At 63.3% G+C, this 18,922-nt stretch overlaps 1 protein-coding gene across 2 annotated transcripts in view; it reads left to right on the plus strand.

Annotated features, from left to right (window-relative positions):
- The first annotated feature begins 548 nt into the window (after window positions 1-548).
- The window catches only part of LZTS2 (leucine zipper tumor suppressor 2), a 45,854-nt gene continuing 27,480 nt past the window's right edge, over window positions 549-18,922 (plus strand). The window contains exon 1 of one of the 2 annotated variants that reach the window (XM_037904678.2): window positions 549-656. The gene's annotated coding sequence lies outside the window, so the exon portion shown is untranslated. The remainder of the gene's footprint in view (window positions 657-18,922) is intronic. The other variant, XM_043550564.1, reaches the window with a different exon arrangement.

Below are 18,922 nucleotides of genomic sequence, written 5' to 3' on the forward strand. Positions count from 1 at the left end.
AAGAGGGTCCGACCAGATGCCGTGGGGCTGTGACGCCCGCCTTGGTGGGGAAAGGCCGCTGGGGCAGCAGGGCAGCTTTGTACAGCACCTGGCACAATGGGGTCAGCCTGGTACACGACGGGGGGTGGGGCTAAGTGCTACCATAATATACACAATAAATGGGTACTGACAAAATCCTGGGGGCCCCCATCGGCATAGCAGGATCCTAATGGTCTCCTGCCCCTAAAGGGCCCCCAGGGGAGGGCCGATCTGGGGGGTTAGGGGTCCCCATCGTCATAGCAGGATCCTATGGTCTCCCGCCCCTAAAAGGCCCCCAGGGGAGGGCTGATCTGGGGGGTTAGGGGTCCCCATCCCCATAGCAGGATCCTAAGGTCTCCTGCATCTAAAGGGCCCCCCCGGGTGGGGCTAGTCTGGGGGTGGGGCGGGGCTGTCGCTGGGGCCGGGCTCCGTCTGTAGGGACCCCCCCGAGTCGGGCCCCTCCCCAGCTGCGGCTCCTTGTTGGTGCCCTCCCCACTGGGGGGGCTCTAGGGGGGTGGAGGCGGCCGGGCGGAGCCTGGCGCTGGGGGCTCCGGCGGGGGAGCGCGGGGCGGGCGATGGGAGCGAGAGGAGCCGCCCTGGCCCGGGACGGGAGCGGAGCGCGGAGCCGGGGGCCGCCGGTGAGTGGCCGGGAGGGTCCCGGGGCTGATGGGTCGGGACGGCGGGGGGAGGGACTTTGGGGGAGTTGTTGGGGGCAGCGGGGGGAGGAGTTTGGGGGGAGTTGTGGGGGGATGTTGGGGGCGGTGGGCGGAGGAGTTTGGGAGAGTTGTGGGGGGAGGAGTTTGGGGGGAGTTGGGGGCAGCGGGGGAGGGACTTTGGGGGGAGTTGTGGGGGGATGTTGGGGGCAGCGGGGGGAGGAGTTTGGGGGAGTTGTGGGGAGAGGTTGGGGCAGGGGGGTGAGGAGTTTGGGGGAATTGTGGCTGTGGGGGGCTGGGAAATGTTGGGGTGCTGGGGTTGGGGGTCTGGTGGAGTGAGTGGGGGATATAGAGGTCCAGTGTGTCAGGAGTGAATGGGGCAGGTTGTTGGGGGCAATGGGGTGAGGGTTTGGGGGATGCGTTGTGGGGGGATGGGGAATGTTGGGGGTGATGGGATTTTGGGGCCATAGGGGGGGTGAGGAGGTGGGAGGTGAGTTGTGGGGCAATGGGGCATGTTGGGCGGCAGTGGGGTTGGAGGCTGGGATGTTGGGGGTGACTGAGGTCTGTGGGGGGTGGGGTGAGGAGGTGGAAGGTAAGTTATGGGGCATGTTGGGGGGCAGAGGGGTTGGAGGCTGAGATGTTGGGGTGAGGGGCTGGGGACTGTGGTGAGCGGGGTGTTTATGGGGGTTACTGGGCAGTGGGGGGGACTGTTGGGAGAAGTGGAGGGTTGTTGGGTATTTGGGGGAGGAGGTAGTGGGGGGCATGGGGTGCACGGGACAGGAGCTCAGTGTACAGTTCACCCCACGCCGGGCAGGCCGCAGCTGGGGCACTGCCCTGCTGCCCTGATCGCGCTGGGTCCCCGATCCCCAGTGGTGAGGCCCTGTCCCCAGAGTGCTGGGAAAGTGTCTCGCTCCCTCCGGCCCCTCGCTGGGCTCAGGAGGGTGATTTACAGCGGAAGCAGCCCCTACCCGCTCTGGACTGACCCGGGCCAGCCAGGCCTCTCCTCCCCCAGCCCTGGCCTGCCCTTCTAGCCTGCGCAGGGGCTGGCCTGGCTGGCAGCTGCTCTGGCATATGGATCTCCATCCTGTTTGGCAAAGCGCACGTGTGCATGTTCGGGGAGAGGGCCTCTTTCTCTGCCCCCTTCCCATCGGGCTGCCTCTCCTGTCACCTTTGCTGCCCTGTGCAAACTCCTGGGGCGTAGCGTGAAAGGCAGTTCTGTGGTTAAGACTTTGGATTCGGACTGCAGAGAATCTGGGCTCAGCTCCTGGTTCTCAGGCGAGTTGTTTAGGGCCGGACTGGAGTCCTTCCGTTCGCTCGGGTAGGGGTTGGGTCCTCTCGCTCCGTACCTCGATGGAATGTAACGGCCGGGATGGAACGCGAGGCTGCAGTGCAGTCCTCCAGAGCAGAGAGTCTCACTCCGGAGAGCATCGCCCGGAAGCTTCATCTGGGGAGTTACGGTGGGAGAATGCCAAGAGTGGGGCTGGCAGGGTGCCTGGAGAAGGCTGGGAAAAGCATCTGTAGGGGGATGCATCAAATACACCCTGATCTGGTTTTGGAGGAGCTGGCTTTCACCTCCGCTCGATGGGGAGGGCGAGCCCGCTCCTCTCCGGCTAGCTGTGGCTGCCCCGAGAACTCATGGTTATTGGTGCGCTGCCGGATTTCAAGCCGACGCCAGCTGCGCCATGAGCTGTTCATTGAGCACAGCATAATATGCCTGCTTGCGGCTGGAGCTCGAAGGTCTGAGGGGATCTGTAATGTGATTCTTGGATTGGGAAGGCCGGCGGGGAGGGGAGCTGTGACCTGCTCATGAGGATGCCAGCTGGAAGGAGGAAAATCTCACAGTCCTTCCTCTGGCTTCATGCTTTGATGCCCAGCAAGGAAACAAGCACCCTCTTCCCTGCCCAATTGCTGCATTAGGGCCTGATCCAGAGCCCTCTGAGGTCAATGGAACGGTTGCCATTAACCTCGGGGAGGCCCGTAAGGCTGGCGGTATGGGAATGGGTAAAGGTGACCGGATTCCCACGTATGAACATGCACATGGGATCCAAGTCACGAGCATGAGAGAGGCATGCAGCGAGAGGCAGGCCTCCCCCACGCCCCCCTGGTGCATTCTGATAAGCTGGGGAGGATGTTTTGGTGTGACGTTGGAGCCATAGGCATCAACTTGAAATGGCAAGTGGTTTGTTATTGCAGGGCTTGTGAGCTGATCTCATCGGACTTTCTCCTGTGCAGACAAGCTTCTCCAGCAGGTTGTCATTCCTTTCTGAAGGCTGGCTGCTTTCCCCTTTTCATTTCTCCTGTGTGTGTCTCTTTCTTTCCCCCACCACCTCCCTTCCCTCCAGCGGGGTCACGTCGCTGAGGCATGCACAACAGTACCCCGGGCTGGATGTGGGTACGCAGCTCGGCCAGCTTTCAGCTTCTTTGGCAGGAGCATGTGACGATGCCTAGAGGAAACCTCGTCCCTGCCCTGCTCCCAGCAGCATAAATTTCACTAGGGAAAACGACACCCACTGTTTGGCGGCTGTTACATTAATTGCTTGTGTTGTAACTTGGACTCCAAGTCTGGCGGCTTGGGTGGGGAATTCAAACTCGGAGAGGCGGGAGGTGTAGTGAGGATCAGTGCTGTGTGGGAGAACTGGCATCTCATCAGCTGTCTGGAAAACCTGAAGGTAGAAAACAGTGTGTGTGTGTGTGGGGGGGGGGGGGGGGGGGGGTCAGGGGTATGTACACGTGTGTGTGCATTGCTCCTGTGCTTGGATTGTCGATTCTCGGATCAGCAAGGTTATGAACATTGACCAGGCACCTCTGAGCCTGAGGAATACACCTAGTAGCCCTAGGCAGAGAAGAAAAACCAGGGGGGAAATGCTTTCCCAAGCAGTTTCAGCATGAAATTGACATGATTCCTGTCAGTTTCCCTTCTGCTCTGGGGTTCTGAATCCCTGTTGTGATACTGACCAGAGTCTTGTCATTTTCACACTGCTGCTGCTTCAGAAACTTCTGAGCAGCTGCAGAGGAGAGCTGTCTGTCTGCAGACTCAGGGTTCATCAGGATGCTTGGAAGGTTTTCTCCGAAGCCATAAGGGCTAGAAGCTCACTTAAATGTTCCAAATGCACACAGCGCACATGAGAAACTGGCTAACTGACAGGTCTCAAAACGCAACAGGGTATCCTCATTGACCGTTTCCGTTGGGGTCCTGCAGGGGTCAGTTCTTGGTCCTACACTATTTAACATCTTTATCAATGAGTTGAGAGAAAACATAAAATCATCACTGATAAAGTTTGCAGATGACACAAAACTTGGAGGAGTGGTAAATAATGAAGTGGACAGGTCACTGAATCAGAGCGTTCTAGATCATTTGGTAAACTGGGTGCAAGGAAACAGTATGCATTTTAATGCAGCTAAATGTAAATGTATACATCTTGGGACAAAGACTGCTGACCATACTTATAGGGTGAGAGATTCTATCTTGAGAAGCAGTGACGCCGAAAAAGATTTCGGGCCATGGTGAATAATCAGCTGAATGAATGCGATCCTGGGATGCACAAACAGGGGAAGCTCAGGTAGGAGCAGAGAGGTTATTTTACCTCTGTACTTGGCACTGGTGCGACCGCTGCTGGGATCCTGTGACCAGGTCTGGTGCCCGCAGTTCAAGAAGGATGTTGATCAGTTGGAGAAGGGTCAGAGAAGAGTCACGGGAAGGGTTAAAGGGTGAGAAAACCTGCCTGATAATGACAGACTCAAGGAGTTCAATCTATTTAACTTAACAAAGAGAAGGCTAAGGGGTGATTTGATTACAGTCTATAAAGTACCGACATGGGGAAGAAAATCTCTAATATAGCTCTGCAATATAGCAGAGAAAGGTATAAAATGACCCAGCGGCTAAATGTTGTAGCTAGACAAATTCCGACTGGAAATAAGATGGACATTTTGAACAGTGAGCGTGAGTAACCATTGGAGCAATTTACCAAGGGTTGACATGGGTTCTCTCTCACGAACCGTTTTTGAACCAAGAGTGGATGTTTTCTAAAAGATCTGCTGTAGGAGTTATTTGGGGGCAGATCTCTGGCCTCTGCTACACAGGGGGTCAGACTAGATCATCACAATGGTTGCTTCTGGCCTTGGAATCTGTACAGTTCTACAGAGATGGATGGTTTTTCCCCCCTGCGATGCCCCCCTGCAACCCCTCCCCACCCCATTCTGATGTTCAAGATGTCCTGTAACACTGGTGTACTTGTGTCACTGAGGAAAGATGGAAACTATAATCACCCTTCACCATCTCACAGCCCCATTAGGCGGTTGCTTAGGAGGGAGGACATCTGTTGTGATTCCCCGAGGGGGAATTACTGTGGAGCCAGTTACAAAACAGCATTTCTGCAGAGGCCAAGGAGGCGCTGGGACAGAAGCTCCAGTGAAACTAGGTGACCTTCTAATCCCTTTACCCACATGCTGGCAGTTCCCGCTTCCAGGCAGAGGAAGTAACAATGAATGCAGAGTAATGAAAGTTAATCTGAAAAAAGAAAAGGAGTACTTGTGGCACCTTAGAGACGTGCTGCGCCTTTCTAGGGGGCGGGAGGAAGGAAGATCCCGATGGCCACAGATCTGGCGTCTTTTCCTGGGTATCTGGCCGTGTCTGCAGATTGCTGCTCTGCTGACCATCACTGCGCTACAACTGTCTGCCAGCTGGTGCGGGGCCTGTTGGGTCTCTCGTGGAATTTCAACTGGACCCGGGGATCCTTTTCCACTTCCTCATCTAAACAGGTCCCTAGTGTTGCCATGTGACATTACACAACCCAGAGGTGGCTGCATTTTGGTGGCAGGCGCAATAATTCCTACCTACGTTGTTTTTCTATAGCGAGCTGCGAAGCTTTGGGAGGTCACACGCTCTGGTTTTGGTTAAAGATGAGGCCAGAGAGGGGCGTACTTGTGAAGGGAGTACTTGTGAACGGTTCCCCCGCATGCCCATTTCAAGCAGTGGCCCTAGCCACCTGATGGCCCCATTGGCAACTTCCCTGCAGCCAGAGGGCGACTCCTAAACTCCGTAATACTGCCCCAGTCATAGTCCCCCTCCGCAAGAATGCAGCTATTGTTATTTGTCTGGTGGCGGTGCCAGGGGTGGACCCCGCTGCGTTAGGTGCTGTACAAACAGCACAAAAGACAATCTCTGCCCCCAAAAGCTCAGCTCGGCAGTCCCGACTCCTGATCCCAGGGGAGACTGGTCACATCATGGTGGAGAAGCACGCTCGGGGTTTTACAGCCGGGGGTGTGCCCCTAACAAAGAGGAGGGCTGCTCCGGGCCGCGTGCTGGGGGAACTCCCACAGGCTGTCCCCGGCAGCGTGAAGCAAACCTTGACTTGGGTACGTTGGTTTCTAACTAAACTGTACCCAATCGGTGCCCGTGCCTAGGACGGTGGCAAAGGAAGCGATCGCTTTCCCCTAGCAGAGGAGGGCTCCCTCCAGGTCACTCTCAGAGGCTGGGGGGTGGATTGGTGAGGCCACACAAGGCAGGAATTGGAAGTGGTATCCAGGGGAACTAGCTTGAAATATTTACGCTTTCTGGTGGAAAAACCAGCTCTCCCCTTTGCTAGTCCCTCAAAGGCCAGCAGGGAGTAGCCTCTTCTGTGTAAATGTATCCGCTGTCCAGCCCTGCTAGCCCCTGTGAGCATATTCATGCTTGTGATTTATTCGCAATAGGATTAAACTGTCCCTTCTGTCCAGGCCTGTATGCCCTCCACCCTCCTACGATCCCTGGAGACCCTGCGATGGGTCTCATGAACCTGGCCCAAGTGTGTTTCTCTACGAGGTTGTTGAGCGGAGCAGCCGTTCCCCGGAGCTTTATTTCTCCTGGGCTGTTAGTCATTTAGCATCTCAATTAATCCTCCCCTTGTAGCAGTTCAGCTACGCCTTGGTGGGGACCTACTGGCCTTAGTTTGCCACCTGCCCCTGTGGGCAGGCATGTCTGTGTGGGCGGAGCCTCTCTGCGGAAAGGGGTGGGGCTTTTCAGGGGGCGGAGCCTGGCTGCTGAAAGTGCCGCTTAGCCAAGCGGGTGATGGAAAACCCCCAGGTTGATCAGCTGAGCTGCTTTTTTGGGAGGGGGGGTGAGGGGGTGTTCCTCCTGAATTTAAATAGCTGCTCGGCAGGTGTGTCCAGAGCTCCTGGGCAGATATGGATGCCGTGGGGCTGAGCTCACCACCGCAGGGCCTTGATTGTGGGTCTGATCAAGGGGAAGAGGTGTTGAATAAACTACTGGCCCCTCCACTTTTGCCTTCTCCCGCTGATGTCCCTTTAAAGCTGCTCTGGACGAGGTTTGATCCACCTGGCTCATGGAGCAGCATTTAGCACCCCGGTGCTTGGCACACCGGGCGTCGCCAACGCCGCAGAGCGGGTGCCCCGGTGGCCGGCGTGTAGGCCAGAGGAAATGCACGTATGGTAGACTGAGGCATAACCTCGCATTCTGCTCCTTGGGAAATGGATTGGAGCGAATTGGGTCCTGCCGGTTTGAATGAGTTTCCCAGCGGTAACGTGCCGGATAGTTAGTGCCCGGCTCACGCGTCTCAGGGTGGCCGCGCTGTTCTGTGGAGCAGCCGGCAGCCCAGCAGGGACTGGGGGGGAAGTACTGAAAACATGTCTGGTGGGAAGGGGTGTGAGGCCCAGCAGGGCTAGTGGAGAAGTGGCTCCCCCTGGAGCCGTGGGTTCCAATCACACGGGAAATGAGTTTGCTGGCTCTCAGCCGCGGGGTGCGTGTCGTGGTGCTGGCTTGGCGAGTGAGGGGCTGTGCGGAGACACGGAGCCTGGGAAACGGAGCTCTCTGTCCCGCGTGGGGAGGAGGGGGAGTGCGGAGGGGGTTTTCCAGCACGGCCTTGAGCTTTTGGCTGTTGGAGGGAGGAGGAACGGGCGAGCTGGTGGCTTTGTGCTCTGACCAGGAGGCAGTGTCCCTGGCCAGCGGGAATCGGCAGGACGGCGTTAATTACTCGCCTGGGCTGCCCCAGGGTGCATGTGGCCAGGTTGGAGGGGACTCAGAGAGGGGGCGGCTGCACAGGGCCTGGGGAGCCGTCTGGGGCTGGAGCAGCTGGAGGTGGGTAGCCTGCCAGGCCCAGGTGTCCTTCACCTGGAAGGAGCGGGAGGCTGTGGGGGGCGGGGAGTTTTTCTGCTGGTGTTGGGTGAATTGATGTGACCTCGGGGTGACTGGCGGCTCGTCTCATTTCTGGGCGTGTTTCTGGCCCTCCAGGTGCTGGGCTTGGGGCCTGGCTCGGGCCCACCTCAGTGACTGAGGTGCTGGAGGGGAGCTCCAGGGGTTCGAAATCAAATCCCGCCTCTCCCCCCGCCCAGCAGAACTGCCCTGGCTGTGCCCCGAGGGGGCCTCCCGCTGTGGGGTGAGGGACAGGACCAGTCCCTGAGAGGGGGCTGTACTCAGGGCCCCCGGCTCTGTGGGGGCTGCGACTGTGGGCGCTGAGGCTGGCTCCCCCCAGCCCTGAACAGGGACTGCCCCCCGTGTGCTAACCTGCTGCATGTCCAGAACGCCGGTGGGGGGGCTTCCCCCCATCCTCCAGCCCCACCCCGGGGCCCTGCTGCCGGGGAGGGAGCTGCTGGGAGACTGGCGCAGGGGACCCCCTAGTTCCTGGCGTCCGCGGGCGGCACAGCGGGGTCATTCTGTCACTTGGTCTGTACGAGAGCCGGCCCAGGGGCACGAGCTAAACAGACCAGAGAGGGGAGCAGCCCCCCAGCAGGCCAGTGGTACAGCTGGGCCTAGACCCCCCACTCTCCTGGGCCCCTAGCTCAAATTCTGGGCTGTTGATTGCATAGTGCCAGGCGATGCCCCGCTGCCTGCCCAACCCGGAGGCCTCCTGTGTCCCTGCCCCTTTAAGGAAAGTTTGTTTTTCTCCGTGCCTGGCAGTTATTTTAGTGCCAGACCAGCTGAGCAAGTGTGCCGGCTCCGGGGCTCCACCCGTGGCAGGAACTGGATGGGCTGCTTGCCCAGCCTTGGCTATCAGGTACAGGGTCGCCGGCAAAGCACCTTGCTCTGCCTTGGGCCTGCCTCTGCCGTCCTTACTCTGGCAGGGCCTGGGTGCCTTCGGCCGAGGGCAGAACAGCACCCTGGGGCGCTGGGGGCCCAGGTGGAGAAGCCAGCCACGTGCCAGCTGATCGTGGGAGGCTGGGCACAGCCCTGTGCCCACTCCCCTGGCAGCCTTGGCACGGGAACGGTGGGACGCTACCTCCCCCAGCAGGGAGCTGTCTGTGGTGCTGCCCCCTTGGGCAGAAGCCGTGGGCGGGTGGGGGTGGCATCTGTGCCATGTGGCTCGTGCTTTGCGGCCTGTGCTGCCCCCTGTGAAATGCCACGAGGGGCCACCCAGCAGCCCCGGGGGGGTGGGGCGGGGTCCCCTGTGTGATATGAGCAGGCCGGGATGTGGAGGAATTGTGTGCGGTCCCGAGGTGCCAGCTCTCTGCTGAGTCTCCCCAACCCATGGCAAGCCTGGCCGCTGTTGCGGGGGGGTGGGGGGGTGGCATGTTTGGGGGGCAGAAGGGTCCCGTGGATCGGGGCACTGGCCCAGGACTCTGAAGACTGGGTTCTGTTCCTGGCTCTGCTGCGTGACCTTGGGCAAGTCGCTGCACTGCACCGTGCCTCGGTTTCCCCAGCTGTAAAATGCCGATAACTGTCCTGACCTTGTCTGGAAACTGCTCTGAGATTGGCTGACAAGGGGCTGTTCGGTGAGGACGTAGGTTTATAAGAACACGTCTCTGCTCTGCGGGGTCTGATACCATGCCCATCACTGGGGCGTCTGGGCTCGTGATCCCTTCGCAGCCCTCTGTCAATGTGTATCACCGTTACCCCTCTCTGGGGAAGATTAGCTTGCGCCCCGTTTTACACATGGGGAAACCGAGGCACAGAGCAGGGCCCCAGCATGTTGAGGCCATGCTGCGCGTAACAGCCCAGGAATGCCAGTGCTCAGAGGACTAGGCCGCGCTGCCCGTCCCGAGGCTGCACGGGCACATTGGCACGTGCAGGGGAGTGGTGTGCACAGAAGTAGGAACGTGTCTGGCACATGCTGATCTGGGCGGTGCCAAGTGCCAGAGGCAGGAGCTCTGGGGTGGGCAGAAGAAGGATATGGAGGGCATCCGGGGGAGAGCCAGGTCAGCGCTGCAGGGGGCAGTGGGCTAGTCCCGGGCTCTAGGGCTGGTTCCCACCATTCACCTGCCTCAGGTCAAGCCCTTGGGCCAGCACTGGCCATCTGTGAAACCTCCCCCCGGTGCGGTGTCCCTGACTCCTGCGCCCTGGGATGGCCCGGTTGTGCCTGGTGCCGGCCTGTGGAGGCTCGGGGAGCCGATGGAGGGGGACACACCCCGGCCTCCCCTAGTCTGCCTCGGGTCCTGCTGCAGCGTCCCTGCCCGGCCTCAGCCGGTGGTTCCCAATGTTTTCCCTTCCGAAGGCTCCCTGCAAGGAAAAGAGCAGGAGTAACGTCCATTTCCAGCTTCCCCCGGGGGGCGCCGGAGAGCTCTGCCAGGCTCCGACGTACCCGGGGCCTCCAGCCGTGGATGGCACCAAATCCCGGTAGAAACCGGATCTGACCCCCACTCTTTGGCCCAGTGAAGACCAAGGCGACGCCTTCCTTCTTCACCCGGCTTTGCTGCAGTTTGGTCCCATTTACACGGGCAGGGCCAAACTGGATTAGGCCGCTGCGCCGTAGCCACGGCCCGCTCCTGGGGAGGCCGAGAAGTATGGCGGGCTGGAGCTGGTGAGGGAGCAGCCGGTGTGTGGGGCCGGGGGAACGGTCAGGGCAGGGGGTGCGGCAGGTCCTTAGGGCGATGGACGAAAGCCTCCTCCAGAGGACAGAGCCCAGCCCGACGCTGGCACAGGGGAACGGGAGCCAGGATGCCTGGGTTCTTTTTCCAGATCTGCCGTGTGGCCTGAACCGCCTCCCTCTGAGCTTCGGGTCCCCCGTCGGTGGGCTGGGGAGAGGGAGCCCCCCTGAAAAAAGACTGGAGTCCTCAGGCCACGATCCTCACTGTGGGTCTGCCAACCCTGCCTGGTGCCCTTCCCGGAGGGGAAGCTGGCACTCACCCTGTCTCTTGTGCCAGGCACCACGTCCCTGGGGGATGGCACCGCAGTGCCCCCGGCAACCCAGGAGGGACTCGCCCGATGCCAACCGGGGGAGGAGCTCCGCCAGCCGGACAGCTGGGGTCTCCCCTCCACGCGCTGCCCACCCCTGGCCCTTATGGGCGGTCGCAGCCTGCGCGGGTGGGGGCGGCTGGCGTTTGCAGCCCCTCCCCCAGCCTGGGGCCTCGGTTGCTGACGGTTTCGCTTGAGGAGCTCCTGGGTGGGGTGGAAAATCGGCAGGGCAGCGGCCAGCCTGGGAGAAACTAGCAGCCCTTTGTCCCAGGGCTTCCTCCCCCGGCGCCTGGCCTCCGCAGCAATTCAACCCGCGTAATCCTCTGGAAACAAACAGCCGCGCGGCTCCCAGTGGGGTGGGCCCTGGCTCCCCAGCTGGGGCGGAGGAGGAGGAAGCGGGGGTCTTTCCTGGCAGGGGTCCCTGCAGCCCCGGGACGAAGCGACCGGCTGAACTGGGGGAGCAATGCTCCCGTCGGGCCTGATCCCCAGCCCCACGTGGGCTCCTGCTGCCGTCAGTGGGGCAGGCCTGGGGGTCGGCGTGTCGCGGGTGGGGAGACGGGGACCTTGGTCCAATGAGTGCGGCTGGCGACTGACTGGGCACAATTGGGTTGGGGATCCTGTGAGATGCTCTGTTTCTTCCTCCTCTTTCCTCCTCACCCGCCTGCCGCCCCACGGCTAATCCCCAGCTGCCAGCGAGAGGAACGTGCTTCCCACGGGTACCCCAGAATCTTGGCTTGCCCCCTGCCCCTCTAGACGGGCCCTCCAGCGGGCGCTACTCCAGAGCCAGAGTGGGCCAAACGGATCAGTCAGCTGGTGCCCAGGTGCCCCTCTGGGTGGGCATGGGGCACGGCGGCTGCGTGGGGCCACCCGAGGCGGTTTCCTTAGCACAGCACAGCCGGGAGCACTGGCCGGCAGGACATTCGCTGACCCCCTTGCGGCTGGCTGGGGAACTCCGGAGTTGTCTCGAGGACGGGGATCGAGGTGGAAGGGCACAACCGGGGGAACCCCTGCTCCAGAGCTGTCTGGGGGCCATCAGGATTCCTGGGTTCTAATCCTGGCTCTGCCATTGCCTCCCTCTGGGGCACTGCCCAGCTCCGTGCCTCAGTTTCCCCATCTGTAGCCTGGAGGGGGTTGGGAGGATGGGGAGGTTAGTGCTTGTGTGGCGACAGGGCTAGGGAAGGGTTAAGTGCTGTGGGCTGTGGCTGGACAGCACCAGGCAGGACCCCCTGAGACCATCCATTAGGATCTCAGTCGTGCCCCGGGGTCATGACGGGTGAGGGGGGCTGATCTCATCCTGCCCCATACTCTGTGGGGCAGCATGGACAGTGGGCACAAAGCTGCTGTCCCGCCCCCGCGACTGGGAGGAGGGTGGGACCAGAGGGCTGGCGCTACCCGGCGTGGGGCTGTTTGTTCCTGGATCCCAGGGCTGTGGCCCGTGCAGCGTGATCCCTGCAGGCCAAGCGCTGGCTCCTGGGGCAGTCGACAAGCCCCTGTGCCAAGGGCTGGATGAGCCATGGGGAGCTCCCCGCTCCCCAGCGTGGGTCCCAGCAGGCCGGGGCTGAGACGGGTTTGTTGCGGAGCAGGGGGGCAGTTCAGGCTGGCCCCTACCAGCAGACAGGTAGGGGCTGGACCCTAGGCCCCTGCTGAGCCCTGTGTGCATGGAGCGAGGGGCGAAGTCTCAGATCCAGCCGAACTGTCCCAGAAATTGGCTGGAAATGCAGGTGCTCGGTGCTCGGTGCCTTGTGAGCGTGATTCAGCAGGGGGCGCTCTTCCCTCCAAGGGTGTGAGCCTGGGTGGCCCCATGGCCATGGCATCTCTGAGCTCCCCCCACCCAGCACTGAATGCCCGGGGCAGGGAGTTTGCGTCCTCTCCTGCGCTGTTCAGCAACATGGCGGTGGGCTGTTAACCAGCTGCTGTGCTCCGCTCCAGAGGTGGCAGCGTTCCAGTGGCGGGTGCCTGCGCGTAACTTGTGAAGGGGTCTCTGGGGTGGAAGGAGGCTGGGGAAAGGCCAGGCCAGCCGGGCTGTGACGAGACCTGTCAGAGGAGGTTTGCTCGGGCCCGCACGGCGCAGGGCCTGTAGGACACAGAGCGGGTTTGTCAGCCGGCGCCAGCCAGGTGCCAGGAACAGCTGCTGGCCAGTCATGTGGCCGCCCCGGGCTCGGGGCTGCTGGTTAAAGAAGCAAAGATCAAATAAAGGCCCGGGCCCGAGGCTGCCCGAGCACCGCTCCCTGGGTGCGTGATGTGGAGGGGAGGGAGGGGGGCCGAGGGCTTGGCACGATGGGTAGATCCCACCCTCCCGGAGCCAGCGGGTGGCCAGGAGCCCCCGTCGCTCCCACGGGCGTCGGGAGCCAATGTCAGTGCTCGTGAACTGCTGAAATAGGGTAGGGGCTCCCCCCTCACAGCTCTGCCGGTGCCCCTCACTCCCGACCCGCAGCCCCCGGCTAGCCCTGCTGGTGCCCCTCACTCCCGACCCGCAGCCCCCGGCTAGCCCTGCTGGTGCCCCTCACTCCCGACCCGCAGCCCCCGGCTAGCCCTGCTGGTGCCCATCACTCCCGACCCGCAGCCCCCTGCTAGCCCCGCCCTGGGCTCCCCCCTCACAGCTCTGCCGGTGCCCCTCACTCCCGACCCGCAGCCCCCTGCCAGCCCCACCCTGGGCTCCCCCACACAGCTCCTACGGTGCCCCTCACTCCCGACCCGCAGCCCCCGGCTAGCCCCGCCCTGGGCTCCCCCCTCACAGCTCTGCCGGGGCCCCTCACTCCTGACCCGCAGCCCCCGGCTAGCCCCGCCCTGGGCTCCCCCACACAGCTCTGCCGGGGCCCCTCACTCCCGACCCGCAGCCCCTTGCTAGCCCCGCCCTGGGCTCTGACACCTCACTCCCCCCAATTCTGAGCCATGCAGGTCCCTGTCCCTCGTGATCCTACCTAGGATTTGCACCCAGGTCTGTGTTGGGTAGAACAAGGTTCTGGGCTGGAAGGGTGAGTGGTCAACTCCAGGGGACCAGTCTCCCCCCATCCTCAGGGCCCTTCCTGACCCCCCCCAACATTGTAGTCCACTGGAGCTTCCGGGGGGGTGCCCCAGGGCAGGGGCGAGTGTTTTGCTGAAGGAGAGGATCCCTCCAGCCAGCTTCCCGATGCCCAGAGCTCTGCAATGGGCCTACTGACGGGGTGCCGAGGTGTTGGGGGGGGCTTGTTCCTGGGGTGCCAGGGCCGTTGGGCTACGGAAGCAGGGGTGTGGGGGTGTCGTGGCCCCCAAGGGTGTGAATAGCATGTGTGCAGGGCCCTGCGTCCTCGCCCGTGGCCCTGGGGTCGGGCCGCACGAGGTGAGTGTTGTGATGCTACCTCTTGTGAGGGAGCTGTTGCAAGCAGCAGAGAGAGCGCTGGGGGCCTCCATCTCTGTGCCCGGGGGGGTGCACGCTGCCCCTGGGGGCTGCTCCTGGGCAGGTGGGTGCTCAGGGCGGCAGGTAGCTGTAGTTTCCATTCTGCTGGGAGGAGGAGGGAAAGGGCCTGTTGCCCTGCCCCAGTGCTCGTGTCATGGGATGCCCACCGGGCAGGGCCCGGGGAGGGGTCCCAGCATCAGAATGGGGTGTGGGGGCTGCAAGGCAAGGCCCCAGAGGGGGGGACGCCGGGCGTGGAGCCCGGGTCTCGCCTTGGACTGGAACCTCCTGCATGCCCCCTGCCCACTGTCTGCCCCCAAACCCTTGGGTCAGGGCCCCCTCCCCGTGACACCAGTCCTCAGGGTCTGCCGGGTGGGTGAGGGAGGCAGTGCACTGGGGGAAGGCCCAGGGAGTGGGGGGTCTGGATCTGCCCCGCCCCGCCGCTGGTTGGAGTCCAGCCTGGGTTGGTGGGGACTCAAAGTTGTTCCTGCCTCTCGTCTGGTCATTGGCCAGTCTGTCTGTCTATCCAGGTCCTTGTCTGTGCCCCTGCATGGTGATATCTGAGCCTCACACGCACTACTGGGCCTGTCTTCTGGGCATGCCCTGACACTGATCCCTGTTCTACAGAGGGGAAACTGAGGCGTGAGTAGGGCAGGGTCACAAGGAGTGTGGCAGAACCGGGGACTGAACCTAGCCTGCTGCCTTAGCTCAAGCCCATCCTTCCCGAGTGCAGCGAGTGCAACAGGTCTCGGCGCTGGTCCTCACAGGCTGACGGTCACCAGATCCAACCACAGCTGGCTCTCCCTGGCAGCTTGGTGGCAAGGCCCAGGGGGGCTGTTTAGGGGGCAGCCCCTCCAGGACCTAGTGCCCCCCCGGTTTGGTGCCAGGTGTGCCGCGGGGAGCTCTTCCATGGGGGGCAGGAGGAGGAGCAGGGACTCTGGCCCCACCCTGTCCTGGGCATGGCAGGGTGAGTCCATCCGGCTGCCGAAGGCCATGGGGCTCTGAGCGGTTGTGGGGTGGGGTCATGGGGCAGGGGTCACGGGCGGCCCACGGAGGTGTCCTCGCCAGAAGGTTTGGCCCTCAGGTCTCCGCAGATGACGGTTGCCCCTGGGCTGGGCTGTCGCTCCGTGGGCACATTGCTGTCTCGGCGGGGGGGTGGGGAGGGGCAGGAGTTACTGGCTGCCGGGGAGCCCAGGGCTGGGGGGCAGCAGGGTGAGGGGTCTCTCATGAGCACCCAGTTCCCCCCTCGGCGAAGCTCCCTACCCTGAGCAGCGCAGAGACCGGGGTGAGCTGATCTCGTGGGCGGGCTGATGGACAAGGGGGATCCCCGCACCCCCCACCTACACCCCCCTGCCGTGCGCTGGGCTGGGGCCCCCTCCCCACTTTGCTGCCCCAGGGGCGGGTGCCCAAGGGGCGTTGGTAGGGCCAGGGTCCCTGTGTTGCCTCCCCCCTTGCAGGAGGCCGTTGAGCTGGGCTGGGGTCTGGCTGGCCTGGATCCGAGCTGGCCGGGGCCGATGGGCAGGCGGCGCGGTTGGTGAGTTGGGGCTGCTGCCCCGGGGGACCCTCGGCTGTGGGGCTGCAGCCTGGCCCCAGGGCTGTCCCATTGCAGAGCGGCCAGTGGGGGCTGGTACGTCGGCCCCAGCCCCAGTGATCCCCCGACCCGGTTCCCCTGAGGTTCCGCCCGCCGCGGGATCCTCTGATCCAGGCTCTTTGGGGTGGAAAGGGCCAGCAGGGAAGGGGCCGCCCCAGCCTCCTCCCGCTCCTGGCGCCTGGTTCCCATCTGGTGCCCGGGGCCAGGTTAAGCAGCCGGAGCGGCTGGGCCCGGCCCACACGGGGTTAACGCTGGCTGGAGGAATTCAGTGGGGTGGGGGTGGATGAGCAGCGCTGCCCCCTGCTGGATGGTGCCGCAGCTCCTTGCGCAGCCCTGGGTGCCGAGCAGCTGGGGATGACTGGGAATCCCAGGGGCACAGGGACGTCCGTCTGTCCGGACAGGGGGATACCGGGGGCCTGGCAGGGGGGCACTAGGTGTGCTGGCAGGGTGGCGGGCTCTGGGACCCTGGCGGGGAAGTACTGGGGGTGCTGGCAGGGGCTTGGGGCCCTGATGGGGGGTATTGGGGGTGCTGGTGGCGGTGGGGGCTGGGGGACCTGTGGGGGGGCACCGGCAGGGTGGCAGGGGGCCTGGTGGGGGGGCACTGGGGTTCCTGGCAGGGTGGCAGGGGTTGCGGACCCTGGCAGAGGGGGCAGTGGGGGTTTGGCTGGGTGGCGGAGGCTGGGGGCTCTGGCGGGGGGGGGGGGGTGCTGGCAGGGTGGCAGGGGCTGGGGGCCCGGACAGGAGGGCATTGGGGGTACTGGCAGGGCCTGCGGGCCCTGGTGGGGGGCACGGGGGGTGCTGATGGGGGTGGGGGGTCCCTGGCAGGGGGGCACTGGGGTGCTGGGGGCGCTGGCTGGGGGGGGCCCTGAGGGTGCTGGCAGGGGTGGGGGACCTGGCAGGAGGCACTGAGGGTGCTGGCGGGGGCGGGGGGCCTGGTGGGGGGGCACTGAGGGTGCTGGCAGGGGCGGGGGGCCTGGCGGGGGGCACTGAGGGTGCTGGCAGGGGTGGGGGACCTGGCAGGGGGGCACTGAGGGTGCTGGCAGGGGCGGGGAGCCTGGCGGGAGGCACTGAGGGTGCTGGTGGGGGCGGGGGGCTGGGGGCCCTGCATGCCCCACGTGGCTCTCCCTGCGCATGGGCGGATTGATTGGAGGTGGCAGTGAGGTGCTGGGCTCTGTGGTGCCAGGCCCGTCCCCGTGCCAGCTGCATCCCTGGCTCCAGGCACTTCCGCAGCCCCCGGGCAGCGTGCGAGCGGGCAGCCGAGTGTGTGTGTGTGGGCGGGGGGGCTGACCCCTCGGCTGCGCGTGTCACACGACTGGCTCCTGGCGTGGGCCGAGGGGTAGGGGATGCGTGTGCACTGTTAGGAATGGGTTCAGGGCCTAGGACAGGTGTCGTGGGGGGGGCTGCGAAATCTCCCCCCAGCACCAGCCTACGCCCTCCCCCTTCACTCCTGCACTGGAGCATCCATCCCCCATTGACCCAGCCCCCCCGCCACTGCCCCCACTCCCTCGTTCCCCCAAGGGCTGTCCCACCCCATTAACACCCCCCACTCCCCTCTTGCACCTGGGGCTCCCTGGCCCAGGCCTGGCGGCTCTCAGGGAAGGGGCTGTGGCGGGGGGGTGAGCAGGGTCCCCAGCTCTGCCTGTGAGTGGGGCCAGCCGGGTGGGAGCTGGCCATGCTGTCAGGGCCGATTCCCACCCAGCTCCGCTCCCCTCTCCCCTCTGCTGCGTGCCGGGGCAGCCGGGCCATGGGGAATCTCCAGTGGGCGTGGGGGTAGGAGGCACAAGTCACTGCCTCCCTGAGCGCCACTGGGGCGGGGGAACTGGGGCCCACGCAGCCAGGCTGCACACACACCTGATCAGAGCCGAGAGAGCAAGAGAGAGCTCGCGCTCCTCACTCCCGACCCGCAGCCCCTGCTAGCCCAGCCCCGGGCTCCTGCAGGCCACAGCTACCTACCAGCTGAAGGGGGCCGCTCTGGCCAGGCCGTTGGTCTGGGACTGTTGTCCAGGGTCCGGGCTCTGGAGAGCTGCTGAGTCCCAGGAGGCTCCCTTGCCATGCTGGCTGCAGGGTTCTGGCAGGCCGAGGAAAGGCGACAGGAATAACATTATAATCTCCCTGTGCTGGGCATCATGGCCAGGGATAGGGCTGGCATCCTGCTGATCCATTCGAGCTAAAGGAGAATCCCCCTGAGGTGTCAGCAGTACAGGGCCTATGACACACTGGATCAGTTCCAATTCCATCCAGGAGGGGGTGGCATTGCTCAGACACCCCAGCCCGCTCCTTCCGGCCTGAAATAGTCCAAATCTGCTGATCTGCCCCGCGCGCAGCAAGGCGCCTCTGCGGAGGAGGGCGTCGGAGCAGCGAGTGGTTGGGGGTGGAATGGGGAATTTGGAGGGTGTGGGGCGGCCTGGTTTCTCGGATTCTCCCGCCCTGGGAGCTGCTGTTGGCTCTGCTGATGGTTTTGCAGCGCAGGGGCAGGGAATGCCGGGGCAGGTGCCTCTCGGCTGTTATGACTCGACGGAATAAATAGAGCGACTGGAGAAAGAACAACTTTTCTCTTTGCCTTTTGTGCCTCCCTCAGCCATTTTCGAAGCCGAGGAGGAGAGTTTGGTCTTGTCCCCAGAGCTGCCCAGGTTTGACTTTAAATCCATGTGGAAGGTAGACGAGAGACCCCAGCTGCGCTGATTTCAGTGGGGCTGGGTCTAGATCCCTCTCCTGGGCTTTAAAGAGTTCAACCCTCATCTCTGGTCAGTTTCCCAGCTAGTCAGTTTCCTTGGTCCCAGGAGATCTGCTGGGGTGGGGGAGCTCTGAGCTCTCTGGTGACCTTCCCCAGACCTGCAGACGGGCTCTGTGGAGCTCGAAAGCATGTCCCCTCCGCCACCAGCTGTTAGTCCAATAAAAGATGTTGCCCCGACCCAAAGACAGTTCGCCCCTTCGGCGCCAATAGGGAGCTCCTCGCCTGCGTCAAGCTTGGCACGTGGTCCAGATGCAAAGGGCGAGGGCTTCCCCCCAGCCAGCGCATGGAAGCGTCTCCGTGTGCAGCATGCTCGAGCGGGTGTGACTCTGAGCCGTGCCCATCACGCCCCCTTTGCTTTCCTGGCTCTGCCCTGGCGTTACCCCGGCTTTGTGCCGCGAATTGCTTTGGTGGCTAGAGAGAGCCCCGGGGAGGGGGCCGGCCGGCATGGGAG

The sequence above is a fragment of the Chelonia mydas genome, chromosome 7 (assembly GCF_015237465.2).
Source record: "Chelonia mydas isolate rCheMyd1 chromosome 7, rCheMyd1.pri.v2, whole genome shotgun sequence".
In the NCBI taxonomy this organism is placed as follows: Eukaryota; Metazoa; Chordata; order Testudines; family Cheloniidae; genus Chelonia; species Chelonia mydas.